The 19,006-nt window shown below is 41.1% G+C and overlaps 1 long non-coding RNA gene across 1 annotated transcript in view; it reads right to left on the reverse strand.

Moving 5' to 3' along the window:
* The window catches only part of LOC138972959 (uncharacterized), a 281,386-nt gene extending 264,708 nt beyond the window's left edge, over positions 1-16,678 (reverse strand). The window contains exons 1-2 of the long non-coding RNA XR_011457829.1: positions 16,355-16,678; positions 13,850-15,964 (exon numbers count right to left, since the gene is read on the reverse strand). This is a non-coding gene — a long non-coding RNA (uncharacterized lncRNA). The remainder of the gene's footprint in view (positions 1-13,849; positions 15,965-16,354) is intronic.
* Between the last annotated feature and the right edge of the window lie 2,328 nt (positions 16,679-19,006).

Here is a 19,006-nt window from a genome sequence, read left to right on the forward strand (position 1 = left end):
AATGTGCATTGTAGATGACGGCAATAATGATTGGTTTGTTGATATGATTATGTTAACATGAAATAGACTTGAAACAGTAGCCAATTGAGCGAGTAACAACAGCTGGCAACAGTTGACTACTCAAATAGTGTACCTCATCTGATAGAACCAATTACCTGTGTTTGTGGGCCATTCTCAAATGTTTAACTCATTACTCACAGTTAACATGATGTACACAAAAAGTTGAGGTTATTAGAAACACAAAGGTACCAACATCAACACAAATGGCGCAGGAAAAGGGCCACACGAAGCATTTGAACACTATAATTGTACTTTGCAACCAATTAGGTATCCAGCACCTTACAGTAATAACGATAAGCATACTCTTTGTTGCCGTTGCTTTGTGATGAAGCCATTTATTTACAGGTTATTACAACAACAAAGAGAACAACAAACACAAACAAAATGCGCTGGTTGGTGCAATTAAAACCAAGTGTGCATTTAAGAAGTAAAGGGACGTAAGGACTCAAAAGACAGACAGCCTGAGAGTAAGAGGGAGTTATTTGGAACCAATCTCTAGGGAGAAAAACAAACAAAAAAACTTCGCTTTAAAGGTGTTCACTTACTTGCTGAGTGTCATATACTCACTTTCGGTTGAAAGTATCGATGCTATATTCAGACTGTTCTGAAGCTGCCAGCGCAACGACAGAAGACGGCACACTTTCCACAAAGGCCGTGAGCAAACAATCCTGGACAGGTCCGTCAGTATGCCTATGTGATACCTGTGTGTCTGCCTCCCTCTGTCTGTCCTTTTCTCTTTCTCTCTGATCGTGTGTGATTATGTGCAGTTTTGTATGTGTGTGTGTGTGTGTGTGTGTGTGTTTTGTGTGTGTGTGTGTGTATGTGTGTGGGTGTGGGTGTGTGTGTGTGTGTATGTGCATGTGCTAGTATGTGTGTGTGTGTGCGTGTGTATATGTGTGTGTGTGTGTGTGTGTACTTGTGTGTGTACTTGTGTGTGTACTTCAGTGCGTGTGTGTGTGTGTGTGTGTGTGTGTGCATGTGCTAGTGTGTGTGTGTGTTAGTACACGTGCATGTGCTAGTGTGTGTGTGTGTGTGTGTGTGTGTGTGTGTGTGTCTGTGTGTGTCTGTGTGTGTCTGTGTGAATTTGTGTTTGTGCGTGTATTTACATATACTAGACAGCAAAATGAAGTGCACATTTGTCAATATGTGTTACACGCGTTAAATCAGAAGTAACACGTTTTATACTCTCAAATACCTACGACGAGGGCCATTCTCTTTAAACTGATAATAAGTTCCGTCCTTTTGCTTACTTTGAGCCTGTGCGTTTGGAGTTCCACAGGTATACATTTGGCACTCCTGCCTCACACATAATTGTTTACGAAGCATGGAACCGAGTTACCACACGTTTTTGGATTATATTATTATGCATTATGAAAATAAACATTAACACTTGCTATTTGTTGAAGTCAGTATTCTTTCAAAAAAAGTTTCGTGTAACTTTACAGCAAGTAAATTAATTGTATAAAGGGTTCACTAACTTTTTACTTTGTAATTTATTTTTTATCATTTGCACTTACAGACACAGTGCAAGAGACCGAGTCTCCAGACAAGACAGGTGAATCATCAATGTTCCTGCACACACGTACATAGACACAAACACACACACACACACACACACACACACACACACACACACACACACACACACACACACACACACACACACACACACACACACACACACACACACACACACACACCTTTGTTTGCGTCGGGTCCCCCAATCCTTTATATAAGTTCAGATATATACCTATTCTACAAGAAAGAACAAATGAAGCTTATAACATTTACTAGAAGGAGTTGTTATTATTTGGTTGTTATTGTTGTTTGTCTTGTTGTTGCTGGTACAAAATACCGTATTTTTCAAAGGTCATCGTAAAGGTCAAACAAATCTTTTAAAATATAGAATTCACCTTGGTACAAATGGCCAAGTTCAACTCAGAATACGTATATAGAATACCCGTTAAAAAGTAAACGTATCAGTGTTGTGAAACCTCCATATCTAAATCCTAAAGACGAAGTAAGAAACTACTCTGGAAGTTCACAAGGATTCAACATCAGCAGTTCACAAACTTGAAGAGACATTGTGTAAACAGCAATTCATCAATTGTGTCATTAGTTAATTCAAACTGACTGCGCTAATAAGGTCACAACACTCGCATGACAGTCTGTCTAGTTAGGTTACCTTACCCCAAACAAATAATCTCGAGGAAAAAGTTAGTTTCTTACTCAGACCCACCCGACCAGTTAGATGTTTCATCCGTTGGTTAACTGTGTTGCTTACTAGTTTATTACACCCCCGGTATAAGGGTGTGTATAGGATTCGGTCGATGTGTTTGTTTGTTTGTTTGTTTGTTTGTGTGTTTGTGTGTTTGTGTTCGCATATAGATCTCAAGAATGAACGGACCGATCGTCACCAAACTTGGTGAACAGGTTCTATACATTCCTGAGACGGTCCTTACAAAAATTGGGACCAGTCAAACACACGGTTAGGGAGTTATTGGTGGATGATGATTCTACAAGGACTTATAGAGGGACATATTAATGGTCAAAGGGAAATAACCTTCTCAGTTGGTGGCAGTGAGAATGGTTATTTCCCTTTGACCAACGGGGGTGTTTTTCCTACCTCGGAGGAATTTCTTGTTATTCGTGTGTTTGTCAGCTGTCACGCTGGCTGGCTGGTTAGTTTGACGAGTAAACTGTTTTGTTTTTCACAGATGAACCAGGGCATGAGCTCACTCAGTATGAGAGACTGAAGCTACTTATCACAGGGATTGTGTCAGTTATCGCTATAAGCGTCGTCATCATCCTGGTCTTCATGATGCGCAGCCTTCACCAGAGTGTTAACAGTAAGTGACTGCAACATTCGAATATGGAATACTAATGGCTAATTTAATGTTCTCTTTAGAACGACCACACTTAAGAGTGGCAGTAATATTCCCAAGAATAGTTATACGAGAACATGAAACCAAATGGCTAGTTATTTTGTTTACAAATATATGATGTGACAAAACATCCCCAGACAGCAAAGTATCAAAGGGAAGTTCACTTACTTGTTAACAGTATCAAGAGTGTCAAGACGTATGTGAGAGAAATAGACCGGAAAAGCTGCTTCAAATGCAATTGCATAGATTTAAATGATATCATCGAACAACATATACTATCGACACCTGACTCATACTTGACACATGACGATGTATTGTTCATCAAGAGTTTGTTAAGTGTGCGGGTTAAATGTCTTCATCGTTTAACAAACAAGTCTTGTTTCTAGTTTGTTTTGTTTTGTTTAATAAAGACTCACAAAACAAATAACGTGTCTTAGATTGTCCTAACTCGTGATTTATATTCTCTTGCAGAGATCAAGACGAGGTATGTATATGCTAGCACACATGTTTTTAGTGTGTTTGTATTTTATGCGGGATGTGTGTGTGTGTGTGCGTGAGTGTGCGCGTGTGTATGTGTGTGTATGTGTGTGTGTGCGTGTGTTTGTGTGTGTGAGTGTGCGCGTGTGTGTGTGTATGTATGTGTGTGTGTGTGCGTGTGTGTATGTGAGTGTGTGTGTGTGTGTGTGTGTGTGTGTGTGTGTGTGTGGTTGTGGGTGTGCGTGTGTGCGTGTGTGTGTGTGTGTGTGGAGACAGCGAGTCAGAAATACGGAGACAGACAAACATGCATGCACGCAGCGACAGACATAAACAAGTCGCGTAAGGCGAAAATACAACATTTAGTCAAGCTGTCGAACTCACAGAATGAAACTGAACGCAATGCAATTTTTCAGCAAGACCGTATACTCGTAGCATCGTCAGTCCACCGCTCATGGCAAAGGCATTGAAATTGACAAGAAGAGCGGGGTAGTGGTTGCGCTGAGAAGGATAGCACGCTTTTCTGTACCTCTCTTTGTTAACTTTCTGAGCGTGTTTTTAATCCAAACATATCATATCTATATGTTTTTGGAATCAGGAACCGACAAGGAATAAGATGAAAGTGTTTTTAAATTGATTTCAAAAAATTAATTTTGATCATCATTTTTATATTTTTTAACTTTTCAGAGCTTGTTTTTAATCCAAATATAACATATTTATATGTTTTTGGAATCAGAAAATAATGCAGAATAAGATGAACGTAAATCTGGAAAGTTTTATGCAAAAATTAATTTGTTTACAATTTTCAGATTTTTAATGACCAAAGTCATAAATTAATTTTTAAGCCACCAAGCTGAAATGCATTACCGAAGTCCGGCCTTCGTCGAAGATTGCTTGGCCAAAATTTCAATCAATTTGATTGAAAAATGAGGGTGTGACAGTGCCGCCTCAACTTTTACAAAAAGCCGGATATGACGTCATCAAAAGTATTTATCGAAAAAAGGAAAACAAAGTTCCTGGGATATCATTCCCAGGAACTCTCATGTAAAATTTCACAAAGATCGGTCCAGTAGTTTGGTCTGAATCGCTCTACACACATACACGCACAGACAGACACACACACAGACACACACACACACACACACACACACACACACACACACACACACACACACACACACACACACACACACACACACACACACACACACACGCATACACCACGACCGTCGTCTCGATTCCCCCTCCATGTTAAAACATTTAGTCAAAACTTTACTAAATGTAAAAAGAGACAGACAGACTGGCTGACAGACAGACAAACATAACAAGCAGACAGACAGAACGACAGACTATTTTGACCTCAGCAAATGTCAACTCATTTATTATCTTTTCCAGGCCCTCGTCTATGTGCCTGACACGCAATGAGCCAGAACCACTCTGCGTCGGAACACATGCTGGTAATGATCTGTGCTTTTTTTTTTTTACCAAAAATTAAAGTGCTATTATTTACGCTTGCGGATTTACAATTTTCATCATGGCAAATAATGTGTAGACTGCAGGGTGTAGACTTGTATCGTTCAGTTTCGCAATCCCAAGAACCCGACAATGTGGTCTCTGCAGATTTCAGTACGTAAGCACTATCAAAATGCTATTCAACATTGTTCTGGCATAACGAAATTGCACGTAGACCTTCAGCGATTTGTTTAAGAATTAATTTGTGTATCGATGTGGTTGCCTCCCTTGAGGTCATGAATATCACTGGCCATTGAAATACGAGTTGCAATTGAGCATGAGATTACACTTACCAAAATTGCAATCGTCTGCATAATTATATGTCCGTAACGTTTTTTTCCCCGAATGCTATGTGGTGCATATTAAAACAAACATGACACAGTCAACCAACATCGACATTTATTTGAGTTCATCGTATGACTATAATTTGACCAACACTGATTAAGTTTAGGTGACCCTCTAAATGGTAGCATGGATACTTTCTTTTGATGGAGAAAAACAAACAAGTACGAAATTACAAATACACAAATAAACTGTAGGCTCATGTTGATATGACTTTAATGTATCTACAAGTGTCCTATCATGGTCTAACAGCCAGCATTTTAGAAATAACTCATCTGTCAAAAGTGCAGGATACAAAGTATATGGTATGGCATTTTAAGCCATAATAAGACTGTCTCCCTGATCTGTATGTCTGTCTCTGTTTGTCTGCCTGTATGTTTGCCTGCTTGGCTATCTCTATCTCCTCCCCCCACCTCATCTCTCTCTCCACCCTCTCCATCTTCACCCCCTTCTCTCTCTCTCCCTTTCTCTCCACCCCCTCTCTCCCCCTATCTCTCTCTTCTCTCTCTCTTTCTCTCGCTCTCTCTCTCTCTCCCTTTCTGTCTTTCTGTCTCTGTCTGTCTCTCTCTCTCTATCCCTCTCTCTCTCTCTCTCTCTCTCTCTCTCTCTCTCTCTCTCTCTCTCTCTCTCTCTCTCTCTGATATATACATGACGTTTTTCCTCCAGCAGTGCTTTCCAAGGCTTTGTACAGCGGATCCAACGTGAGCCTGATGGTCAACAATTACCTGTATGTGGAGGGTCCGTGTGACCAGCCAGGCACCCCCCGATCCATCGACACACGACCGAAAATGCCGTTACCTACACCGCCGAGTGCAATTGACAGTCGTGGGAGGTTACCGCTACCAGACACTCCCGTTAACGTTGACGGGATTGACATGACGACAGCTACGGAATGGAATGCAAGGCCCATGAGTGGTGTGTGGACTTTCAGACAGTACAGTAACAGTATACATTTTATAGAGGCAAGAAAGCTGCTGTGGTAACATATAACAGATCTTGTCTACCGTAATTTATTGTAACGACTGATTGCCGAGGAAGCTTTTGCAAAAATAATGTTCTGCACTTAGTCTTGCTTTTGCATCTTATTCATTTCACTCGTTTTGACATATCGTTTGCATTTCAGGGGAAGAAGGCGACTACACAGAGATCAGCAGTCTGGTGGGTGACACATCTGAAGAAGGTGGGTCTAACATCATAATTTAAATGTTTGGCAATAGTACACACACACACACACACACACACAAACACACATAAACACACTCACACACACACACACACCAACACACACACTCACACACACACACACACACACACACACACACACACACAATTACATTCACATCCTAATCAATAGACACACTTTTCAAACATATAATTTCTAGTTTGACACTAACCAGTGTTCCAAAACCTTACCATTCGGCTAGTTTAATGTCTGTGTCGTTTGCATTGGTAGGGCTACGCTAGTTTTGGTTGACTACAAAGAGCTCCCTGAGTGTGTCAGGTTTTATGTCTGCAACAGGTGCGTGTGGGGGATATGACGTGTACACGGACGTGGAAGAGATGAGGCGACAGAAACAAGAACAATTAAAGCAGGGAGACGGACGAGAAAAACCCTGCCCATAGTTCTAAAGGACTACTGTCAACAAAGGACCGGCAGCAGTCTGAAACAGTCCAATTTGTTCGTAACTGACATATGTGACCCCCCACCACGGAATGAGTCGCGTGTCACCTTTGCAAGATTGTTATATTTTTACCTTTTCTTTAAGAGTTGTTGATGTTCTTCCCAGTGGTGACACCCGTTTTAGAAAAGAGCAACAACTGTTCTAGTTATAAGCCTGTGACTAAGGTTACACTGATATCTGACACCCCCCGGGACATATATTAGGCCTGGCGCAGAACCGCGCAAGTTGACATTTGACTCACTCCGTGATGGAGGGTCACATATGATGCTGGAACTATTGAGACCGAAGCTGACGCAACATACATTTTTTGGACGAATTTTAAGACAAGAGGGAATTACGTTTAGGAATCGACTCTAGGCCGAGGAGGAAACATCCAATTGCAGAATATTGTCCACGTAAAATTCGGACCAATACCGGTCTTTTACTTCAAACGCACACCGATAATGACATGTTCCGGGTGTACATAACACAACGGACACTTAATTCTTCTGCTTTTATTTTACATACGACAATAATGACCAGAAGATCGGCACTTTTAACTGAAAATATCCTGTTGCAATCGTTTACTTCTGTTCCCTGTTGATGTTATCGCTTGTGCAGTCTGCACGTGATATTATACATAGCCACGTTTGGTATTAACTTTAGCTTAAGCACGAGCTGTTTCGAGACTGAAACTGAAGGGTTTTTTTTCCACGTCATGTTCATGTTACTCATCGTGACAGTACTTTCCCACTAATCGCCAAGTCAATCACCGAAAGTGTTAAGACTGTCATGACATTTTGAAACTCCACTTTAATCCTGGCAAAGAAGTACATGCCGTTATTACCCACGTGTGACACATTTGATCACGGCAGAAACACAAAATACTCTGATGCCCCGGTATTGGCCGTTTGTTTGCGTTATTTTTGTGGAGAAAGGCGACTACAGGAATAATTCGTCTTTTCTCCATATGCAATTTTATTTTTAAAGTTTATAAAGTAAGAGAGAAGGGAGACGTAGGGAGAAGAATATATTATCTGGGTCTGTTTTGGGACTGTGTCGGGTTGGGACGTACGCTTGGTCACGGGTTCGGTCCGGGGGACAGTTCGGTTCCTACCATTGTTCTTGCCTCCGTGGAAATTAATTGCCCCGGCGCTGATGGTGTCAAACTGTCTACACTCCTTGTTAAATCTTTAACCAAACCCTAACCTTTCTCCAATCACTCTGTCGCCAACCACCCCCCCCCCCCCCCTCTCCTCTCGTTTTGTCTGCCATGGCACGTGATTTGTCTTTTTATCATCTCACCTATCTCCACCCGCTCCCCCCCCTTTTACCTTATTTTCTTACCTTTACTTCGAAGTTGCTGTGCTTGTGTTGATGCTTGTTACACACAAACAGACACACACATACACACATACACACATACGTACACACACACACACACACACACACACACGCACATACACATACACACACACTATCTCTCTCTTTCTCTCTCTCTCTCTCTCTCTCTCTCTCTCTCTCTCTCCGTCTCTGATACATAGCAGGTGCAGGGGTCTGTCACGTGACGTGATCGAGCAGGGCGCTCTTTGATCAGCTCCAGTATTGAAGCGAGAATTGAACCATGTTCTCCACCATGAAGGAAGTTGTTGGCCTACCAACAGCTGTGAAGGTGTAACTGGAGGCCTTTCTAAACGAAAACAAAATGACTTCCTGGAAAATTGCAGCGGGAAGGTCGTACAACCGTCGTCGTTTTAAGATTGACCGGTCCGGGTTCAACCGCCATTTCTACCTCTACCACGACCGACCAGCGCTTTCGCCTGGAACCCCCGAGCCAGCTGAGACGCGACGCCAGACGAGCAGAACAAAGAAACTACGATTAAAGCCAAAAACACGAACAGCAAGAGGCAAGCGGTACAGTTTATCGACCTACCCCTCTGTTTTCACCGTCCCCAGACAAATTGCAACAGCGCGAAGTTGATAACACTGTAGCAGACGAAAACCTATCATGTAAACAAGTGGACATTCCTGAGTCGCCATTATTCGTGGCTCAGAGCAGCTAGCCGAGCGTGCAACGACATAATTATGAACGTGTGTCATTGCTATCGGGTAAAATGCGTGCAGCTGATCGGTTTAATGCACGTTCTGTGACAAACAACCACAACACGAACTACTGCATGGTAGATGACACGAAAACTGTGGTCAGCTGTGACGGGGAGGAGGCAGAGGGGGAGCGGGTCATTCAAGACAGAGCAGAGCAAGCAGGCTTCAACCTTGATGGCATACACGCGGTGATATCGCAGTTGAAAAGCAGACATAAACAATAAATTCCTACGAGGTAGGAAAAACACCCCCGTCAAAGGGAAATAACCTTCTCAGTTGGTGGCAGTGACTGAGTGAGAATGGTTATTTCCCTTTGACCATGAAGATGTCCCTGTATAAGTCCTTGTATAATTTTAATCCACCAATAACTCCCTAACCGTGTGTTTGACTGGTCCCAATTTTTGTAAGGACCGTCTCAGGAATGTATAGAACCTGTTCACCAAGTTTGGTGACGATCGGTCCGTTCATTCTTGAGATCTATATGCGAACACAAACACACAAACAAACACACAAACAAACACATCGAGCGAAACCTATACACACCCCTATACCGGGGGTGTAATAAGGCAAGCTGAGAGACAGTCGTATAAACAACACAGTTTCAGGACTTGTTTCATCGACAAGCGGTTCAACATGCACGTACTGGTATGTGAATCCAACGATCTAATTCTCCGCTATGACGTCAACGAGCAGAGATGTACAAGATGTACAAGAGTGTGATGACAGAGCTGGAGGACTACACACTGCGCTGTCTGCGTCGCTGGACTCCCCTGGGCAACGAGGACTCTGTCGTGGAGGAGAGGGCTACATACCACTTGGAGGCTTTGATCGCTGTGATAAGACTGTACCTGGGCTGATCAGCACCAGTTCCCGACGATGCAAACTCAAAAACACATATGACATTCCGCGGTGCAAAAGCAAACACACGATTGTGGCTTAGGCAAACAAAACAAAAAAAAGTGTGGTTACGGTAACATAGCCAAAAAGAATAGGGTAGGAAGGTAGGCAATCACTTTTTTTTTTAAACTTTTTTTTCTAATGTGTACAAATTAAACCTACTTGACAGGGAAATAAGTGTGCAACTCGGGCGCTTTCGCTTTCATTGCGTTTTCTGCACTTGTTTACTTGTTTTTGTTTGTTTTGTTTTGACAAATGTAATACAAATGTATAGGGTCGGCCCCTAAAAATAGGGTAGGTCGGGTTACCGTAACCACACCTATTTTTTTTTTTAGGCCCTACCAATATGGTGAATCGCACTAACATTCTTCGGTTCGAATATTTCAAAAAGATCATGTATTTCAGCCCCCAACCCCCTACCCCTTGCTAAAGGCATGCGGCCTAAAGCAAATACACCATTCGTATTCGTATTCTCTCTCTCTCTCTCTCTCTCTCTCTCTCTCTCTCTCTCTCTCTCTCTCTCTCTCTCTCTCTCTCTCTCTCTCTCTCTCTCTCTCTTCTCTCTTCTCTCTCTCTCTCTCTCTCTCTCTCTCTCTCTTTCTTTCTCTCTCTCTCTGTTTTCTTTACCTTTCCTATCAATCTTTCTTTTGCCCATATATCTATATCTATATACGGCTTGTGTGTGTCTGTCTGTGTGTTCGCTATGCACGACCAAAGTTCTCGATAGATCTGCTTCAAATTTGGTGGGCATATTCAGGTACACCCCGGACACAATCTGGTCGCAGCGCTGAACCGATTTTGGTTTTTATGGGTTTTTTTTCGGTACATTCATTCCCAGTAACTCTTCCTTATATTCTCCAGTGTTTTGCGCGTTTATCTCCCTTCCTTCGTGTGGCGTCAATCGCGTACGGCGAAGCCGGCGTACGGTACGGTACGGTGCGCCACTCGCCAGGTATTCGGCTCTACTTCTTCCCGGCGAAGCCGGTACCCGGCGAAGCGGGTAATCATCTAGTTTGATATAAATATGTATTCTGTGATCATTTGTCTCGTAGAATGTAGATGTTATGTTTGTCATCTACATAGGAGAAGCCTGTTAAATATAGTTACAATGTGTTTGATTGTGGTTAATTTGTAACTGCATACTTTTTTGTTGTGTATAGACTACGTATCATCATTCATCCTTCAATATTTACACAATACTGAAATATCGCAACGCTAATTCATATCCTAACATCACATTTAAATCAATAGGCCTACCATATCTATACTTACTGATACACATTTTTGAAATGAGCAAAATATGATTAATACTTTTGTTTATGGGGGTTTGCACTTCTGGAGAGTAACCAAACAATACCGTCGCGATATAACCTTGAACGGTTGAAAACGACGTTTAACACAAAATAAAGAAAGAAAGACCAAACAATACATCTTTTTTTGTTAATGTAATATTTGCAGTAGCGTATTTTGCCAAGGGTACCTACGGGTCATGCCTAACCTTTCAGCGGATTAGGAATATTTTTAAGGGAAGAGGGAAAATTACAGAAAGAGACTTTACAAATGGTTTACAGAAATTGGAACAAAAAATATGTTTTGGAATTATCGAATGTTTAAAGATATTTTTGCATGTGGAGACTATGTCACACACCTGCCATACCAGCAATGTGTTGCAATGATGTTCAGAACATTAAACAACAATTTGCCCGTACAGAAAGAACGTTATCTTAACATCTCGAGGTCAGAAAGAAATTGCACCAAATGTGTATCACAAGACATAGGTGATGAATTCCATTATTTATTTGTCTGTGATTTTTTCAAAGAAGAAAGAGCTGAGTTGTTACCACCTTACTATTGGAAAAAACCTAATGCACTTAATTTTAAAAAGTTGTTTGCTACTAACAAAAAGAAATTGCTAAAGAATATTTTGGACTTTATTAATAGAATCTGTAACAGTTTTTCATAATCTTTTTAATTTTTATTTATTTATTATATTAGCATATATCATGATTGTATTGATTGTATTTATTGTTCAAAATGCCCCCAGGGGTTATGGACTAATAAAAAACTTGAAACTTGAAACTTGGTGTCACAGAGAGAAATACTGATAGTGAACATATATATTTCCTGCAAATAACCCATACATTGTATTGAGTTGTGTCCATGATTGTGTTTATTCGATTCTCCCGCAGTGGGGCACTGCGGTTATGAAATTAAAGGCCCCTCCTGTTTTTGGAACCGCAGGAGCTTTCTAGTTTGCTGTTAGGTAGATTTTTGGTTCCTCTTTCCTGTCATGCTCTCTTTTTCTTCGTGAATTCTTTTCTTTTTTCTGCCTTCTTGCTCATTCACCTGTATTTTTTCCAAAAATCTCTTCTCTTTCCGCTTGTCTCGCGATTCATGTATAGTTTAATCTGTTAGTGTTCTGATGTAAGTCCAGCAGTAGATAAGTTAAGCCTATTTTAACATACTGGAAACTGGTAATCTTCCAGTAGGTATTAATTTAGTTTTACTAAAGCCTGCTGGGACACAAGTAATGGGTTAGTGCATTTGTAAACAGGAATCGCTTGACAAGTGGCCCCCTTCATCCCCCCCTTCCTCGTCCTGATATGGCTCTGCGTAGTCGGCTGGACGTTAAGCAACAAATAAACAAACAAACATACGGTGTCCGGTCTTTTCACGCACAATGTGCGTGTGTGTGTGTGTGTGTGTGTGTGTGTGTGTGTGTGTGTGTGTGTGTGTATATGTATGTGTGTGTGTGTGTGTGCGTGGGTGTGTGTGTGTGTGTGTGCGTGCGTGCGTGCGTGCGTGCGTGCGTGTGTGTGTGTGTGTGTTTGGTGTGAGTGTTTTCTCTGTGTGCCATGTGTGTGTCATATGTGTGTATTTGCCAAAGTGTAAACGTGAAACGTGAGTTTCGTTCTGTCTTGTGTACACATAGTTGTTTACTGCTTTGTTCCTTTTTGGTTTTTGTTGATAATTTAAAGTAACCGTCCATGAACAATGTCAGAGTGTGTATGTGTGTGTGTGTGTGTGTGTGTGTGTGTGTGTGTGTGTGTGCGTGTATGTGTGTTTGTGTGTGTATGTGTGTGTGTGTATGTGCGTGTGCGTGTGTGTGTGTGCGTGTGTGTATGTGTATATGTGTATGTGTATGTGCGTATGTATGTGCGTGTGCGTGTGTGTGTGTGCGTGTGTGCGTGTGTGTGTGTGTGTGTGTGTCGATGTTCGTGCGTGTCTTAGGAAGGGCGTAGAAGGAATGTTGAACACATAATTCTGAGACCATTAATGACACAATTAATTAGTTGTGTAAATGTTAGAGTTTGTGCATGTAAGCGTGTAAGTTTGTAGCTGTCTATGCAATCAAAGTTGTTTAGTGCTGAACGCGAACAGGTTTGAGTGAGGAAGGGTGTGCGTAACAGATGGCAGGAGTATGTTCTAGCGCGTCTGTCATTCTCTAACGATTCATTCAAGAACAATACAAGAAAACACAACATAGTGCCAAACAATTTGTTTAACTCACTGATTTTGTCAACAATGAAACCACTGTAAATGTGAACAAATATAAAATACCGGAGTTAAAATGGATGTTTCGTGCGCACTACCGGGACAACTAGGCTATAATCAGCAATATACATAATTGTTCTCCAACATGTTGAAGATCATCTGGGCCTCCAGAGAGATCAGTATCAAATCAAGAACAGATAATCAGGTAAATCTGAAATGGGTTCAACACTTTTAAAAAATCGTAGTAAATCAGAAAACACAGTAAACGTTGGAAAAATCGTCCAGTATCGCTTCTACAGGTCTATACTTGGACAAAACATAAAGCAATTCAGTAAAGCTGACACTTCAAAATGTCTGTTTAGTTACACTTTAACTTTACCTAGCGTTTACCCCTAACTCAGTCCGATCAGTAACTAGCACCTATAGTGGGGCTCCTATGTTGCAAAATCATTCAAATCATGCAACAAACACCAAATTAAGCAAATATGAAGAGTTTTATGTGCTTAACAAAACCTGATACAGAGCCATCGCGAAAAATAAAAAAATGGGTAGTTTTTAAACAATTTTTCAAAATGGCCGCCAGTGTAAACGGTTGGGTATGTTAGGCATATTTCACTACATGTGATTAACAGCAAATTTGGCGTAAATGGACATTTGCTTTTGCTTAACAAAACCTGATACAGAGCCACCGTGAAAAAATTAAGAAATCAGTAGTTTTTTTACAATTTTCAAAATGGCCGCCAATAAAAGGGTATTTAGGCATTTTTGATGCTACAAGACATTCTCTTGCAATAGAAACTAACACAAACACATTTTTAAACAAACAATACATGTATTGTTGGTGCAGAGAATGATTGGACGGTGTGGGTGGCAGGGTTGAAGAATTTGTGGATTACCTAAACTGTGCAAAAATAAATATATTGCACCAATTTTCATACCAAAACGAAAACATTCATTCCTGTGCTGTTATATTCAATGTATGCTATTGAGGGCACTCAACTTGGCTAACTGGAACACTTTTAAGATAAAAGGTGGCCTTTACATGGGTTATTTGACCGCCGCCCAAATAAGGGTACCCCCAAAATAAAACTGATAAAAATGTAATGTATCAACTCAAAAGTGGACTAAAATTCATAATCGCTGTATTTCGAAAACGTTGTTTGTTCTCATGTGTTTACACAACTAGCACATTCCGGCAAGTGTCTATACTCAAAAGAAACTTTGGCAGTACTTGAAACAACCATCTGTCATATATACATGCGAAGTCAAAAATATGTGGGATGTAAGCCAACAAACCTGTGGCAGTTTTTAAAATATTATTTCGTGAAGATTTGAAAGTGTACTCAAACGGTTGAACTACGCCTCGTGCGTAGACACACATTCCTGAAAGTTTCAACGCAACCCACTTGGTCATTGCTAAAATACATGGATTTTAGTTGACTTGGGTATCCCTCAAATTTGACACATAAACATCTCATCCGTGAGATCGACACATACATCAGTAGGTACAATGGCACAACACTAGAAATATGCAAGATGGCGAAATAAAACAACCTGTTCTGGATGGATAATCAAGTTGACTTTCTCTTCGTATACAACAGTGACCCAGTTGTGCCTCAGGAATTGTCGTCGGCTTTTTAAAAGGTACCCGAAGTTTTTGTCACATCTCTTTGTCACGTCAAGGGTATCCTTATTTTGACGGCGTAAATGATGATGTTAAAAAAAATGTGCCAGATAGCGAAGATGCGAGCCTTTAATGGCATAGACAGTTTGAATAAAATGACACAGGAATAAAAGTTTGAGTTGGGGTATGAAAATGGGTGCAATAATATTTTTGCACAGTTTAGATGCTGACAGTTTTCACAGGCATGCAAGCACATTTGCAGAGAGCTGTGCTCTGCAGTCCTTCTTAGCAGCATTTGCAACGTTTTGTTGTACAGCTCTTCTTGCAGGCACACCTCATGAGTTCTCGGCACACGCTGGATACCTCTTGAAAGCTCGTCCAGAATGACTCCCACTTTCCAGCCTTGAACTGCCAGCCCACAGAGTTTGGAAGTCTAATAGGTAGATGGCTCTTCTCAATCTCATGTCCTGCAGCAGCACCTCACTTGTAAGGGGATTATGGTCAATTTGGCAGCTCTTTTTACTGAAGAGGTACCGTCTAGCACTGTTTACACCCAGTACGTTGCTGGTTTTGTCCTACAGATGTACACCAAAAAGCTCTTGTGCTGCCCTGTCAGTGGTACTCAGCTTACAAAGAGGAGCAGACAACCTGAAGAAAGTTTGAGTGACGTCTTCAAATGCTTGCCATACTTCCCAAGCCTTCTGATTCCCCAATACCATTGAAGAACGACATAGTGTCACAGCCTGTAAGGCTATGCAAAATGGGCAGACAGGGTGACTTCTCTTGGCCAATGGCTTTGGCAATGTGGCGATACACTTCACGAGCAGAAAAAAACGCAACACAGCTGGAATGAGAAGCAGACTGTCTGGCCTCCTCTACATCCATGGTGCAGGAAATCAGCCTGGGGTACCCTTCACACAAAAGATGAAAAGTGACATTTTTATTTGAATGTATTTGAATAGTGTTTACTATCTCAGAGAGTCGGTCAAAGCCGGGTTAGCAAGTCTTCACACAACAGACCAAAATGAAAGAAAATTGTATTTCATGAATTCGTATAATTCTTACTGTTTCAGGTTAAAAAAACAAACAAACACAGTTTCCAGTGACCCAACTGATTCTGGAATCTTTCTGACCGCTACATTTATTCGCTTCAAACAGTCGCTAACAGAATGTTGACCATAGTGAGGGTTCGTACGTTAAACCCATCAAATTCACAGAGGTCGCTTACAAATGATGTGCAAACATGTTCCAATTAATACAAATAAAAATATCTTACTGTTAAGATGTATTAGGTAACAAACCTTGATACAGTAGTACTACTACTAGTGAAATCGGCTCCCTTCTGTGGCACCGGAATAAATGCAGAACGCTTGTTCCCAGGAACCGGCATGTGGTGTAACTCTTGTATATATCCTGTAAAAATAAAATTCACACCAATGCACGGTCAACTTCAAATAAGCAAAAGGATGAGAAACAAGCAACAAACCAAAATTGTAAAACTCAAAGAGCGGTACCTCTTCATTTTTCAAAACCACTTATCTCATTTGATTAGCATACACTGTATGCTTTTGTCTGTTACCTACCGTCTTTGAAAGTTTGATCACAACACTGTAAAGACATGGGGAGTGGAGTGTTTAGCATTCCTACTATCTGGCCTACCCTCACTCAGTTTTTGACTCTACCCCTCCCCACCTTATGGAAGTCCTTAACGTAGGCAGGACTAATCATTTATCATACCATGAACAATCTCTTTCTTCTCGCCTTTTATTCAAAGTTCGTTTAATCTGTTTAAAATCACCAGCGTGGCGATCATGATTTCCTTACTTGTAATCAACAGATAGATCTAGATCTATCAGCATCACAATCCAGCTGATGAGCTATTGCAAGATTAAACAAAGTCTCTGCATTTCAGCGCTTCACCCGATGAATAACAGACCCCAGGGGAGAATTAAACAGTAAAATGATGTGACATTGGTGAATGGATGCGTATTCTTGAAAACTTACCTTCAGAAACGTTGCTTTCGCTCAAATCAAAACACGCAATGTTGCGGAGGCCGCCATCTTGAATTTTCATGCTGCGGATATATAAAATTCTAAAAACGATCAAATTAAATACCAGAACACAAAAATACCCATAAGAGTATTTATGTCATGCATGTGTTATCAGCAGACAACTTCTGGTGCATGGTAAACCATTGAATTTTACATTTGCTGAGTTGGGAATATTTACTGCTGAGCGCTTTTGGTACGAATTTCGTCTGCTGTAAATGCAGCCTTTTATTCCCTATCAAAGACAAAAAACCCGATTTCTGAAGTGGCTCTGTATCTGAAATCCCTTAAATAATTATAAGGAACAATATCACAAAGTATGGTGTTTGTTGCAAGATGTGAATGATTTATGAGTGCGTCTGCAACATACGAGCCCCACTACTACGGCTCTTTTCTTGTGAAAGCTTATATCATTCCTGTTCTCAGTGTTTCACACACAAGACAGACACGGCAACAACACGTATACTCAACACTGAAAGACGGAACGAACATGCAAACGTTCAGCTTTTAAATGCAACGCTGAGAGACAAAACGAACAAGCAGGACACACAGCATTTAAATTCAACGCTGAGTTACAAAACGAACAACGAAACAGAGACAGATGAAAGTGATAGAGAGTACACACTTATGCAGCGTGTAAGAGAGAGAGAGAAAGGGACGAGGAAAAGAGAGCAAGCACTTATTCAGCGCTGACTGACGACACTCCCAGTAGTAAAGTTTCTATTTGGGACATGAAGTGGTTATGCGCTAAGAAAGACGACACTCGCCGAGCCGGCCTCTTTTATACCCTCAAAGACTCTGTGATCGCTGTGGGCTGGCTGTAAGGGAGGGGATGGGGGTATCTACAGGAAAGGTGGGGGTGACTAGAAGGAAGGTGGGGTCATTGAGTACCTGCAACTCTGAGCTAGTTGGGCTCTCCCGCTACATAACAAAGTAAGGATATGTTTTCAGCTGTTCCGCTAAAATTCAAGCTCCGTCAAATGTCAAACAAATCATTATAAAATGAAATAAAAATTGAAAAACCCACACCCTCACCTATTTTACACACACTGACGTGGAAGTAAGCATTGTGCAGTCCAGGTTGACAGTGTTACATGTGCAATGGACGAATTCAATGAATAACTCTGTCGGGATGACTTTCGGGACGAGCTTCCTCCCTTGGAAACAGTGGGGCAATGCTATGCTAACTTGGTTTTTCTGTCCCCAGAACTAGTGTCTATTTGGGACATGACGTGGTTATATATATATATGTATAGGTTACAACACGAGTGGTTTTTTATATGGCTTGTATTTCAGTCAAGACCCAGCGGATGAATATCATCGGGAGACACGAGCCTCTGGCGAGTGGCTCTCGATTGATATTCCCGCTGGGTCTTGACTGAAATACAAGCCATATAAAAAACCACGAGTGTTGTAATCTGTATATCCCATTCTACCATCAAACACAAAGTGTAGACTACTAGCGGCACTGTTGCGATCTGTGCTGGGTAAAACTGTTGCCAGCGAGACTTAGCCCTTTTGCAACCTTAAACTAAGTGACCGTCGCTGAAAAAATAAAACGAATGAGTGCATCGATAAGTACGCGGTAACACTACTTTCAGACCATTTAAAAGCTTTAAGTAAAGGTTCATAAGTTGCAAGAAAGTAATGAAGTCGAATAGAAATTAATTTAGTTGAAGCGCACAATTCTTTTGTTTTGCGTTTCAGGTCGGCAGAACGGGCGAAACGGGTTTGGGACCCATTTGGCTTACTCGATTCAGAATGATTCCACGTTGTTTTTCTCGAACGTGTGTAATTAGGCTTATTGACAGAGAAGCAAATCTTAGGGAACAAATATGTAGGTTTAGATTTAACCATTTGCTCCCTATTTGAAATGTATCTACGTGATAAACTGTTTTGCGAGT

This window comes from Littorina saxatilis, linkage group LG8 (assembly GCF_037325665.1).
Source record: "Littorina saxatilis isolate snail1 linkage group LG8, US_GU_Lsax_2.0, whole genome shotgun sequence".
In the NCBI taxonomy this organism is placed as follows: domain Eukaryota; kingdom Metazoa; phylum Mollusca; class Gastropoda; order Littorinimorpha; family Littorinidae; genus Littorina; species Littorina saxatilis.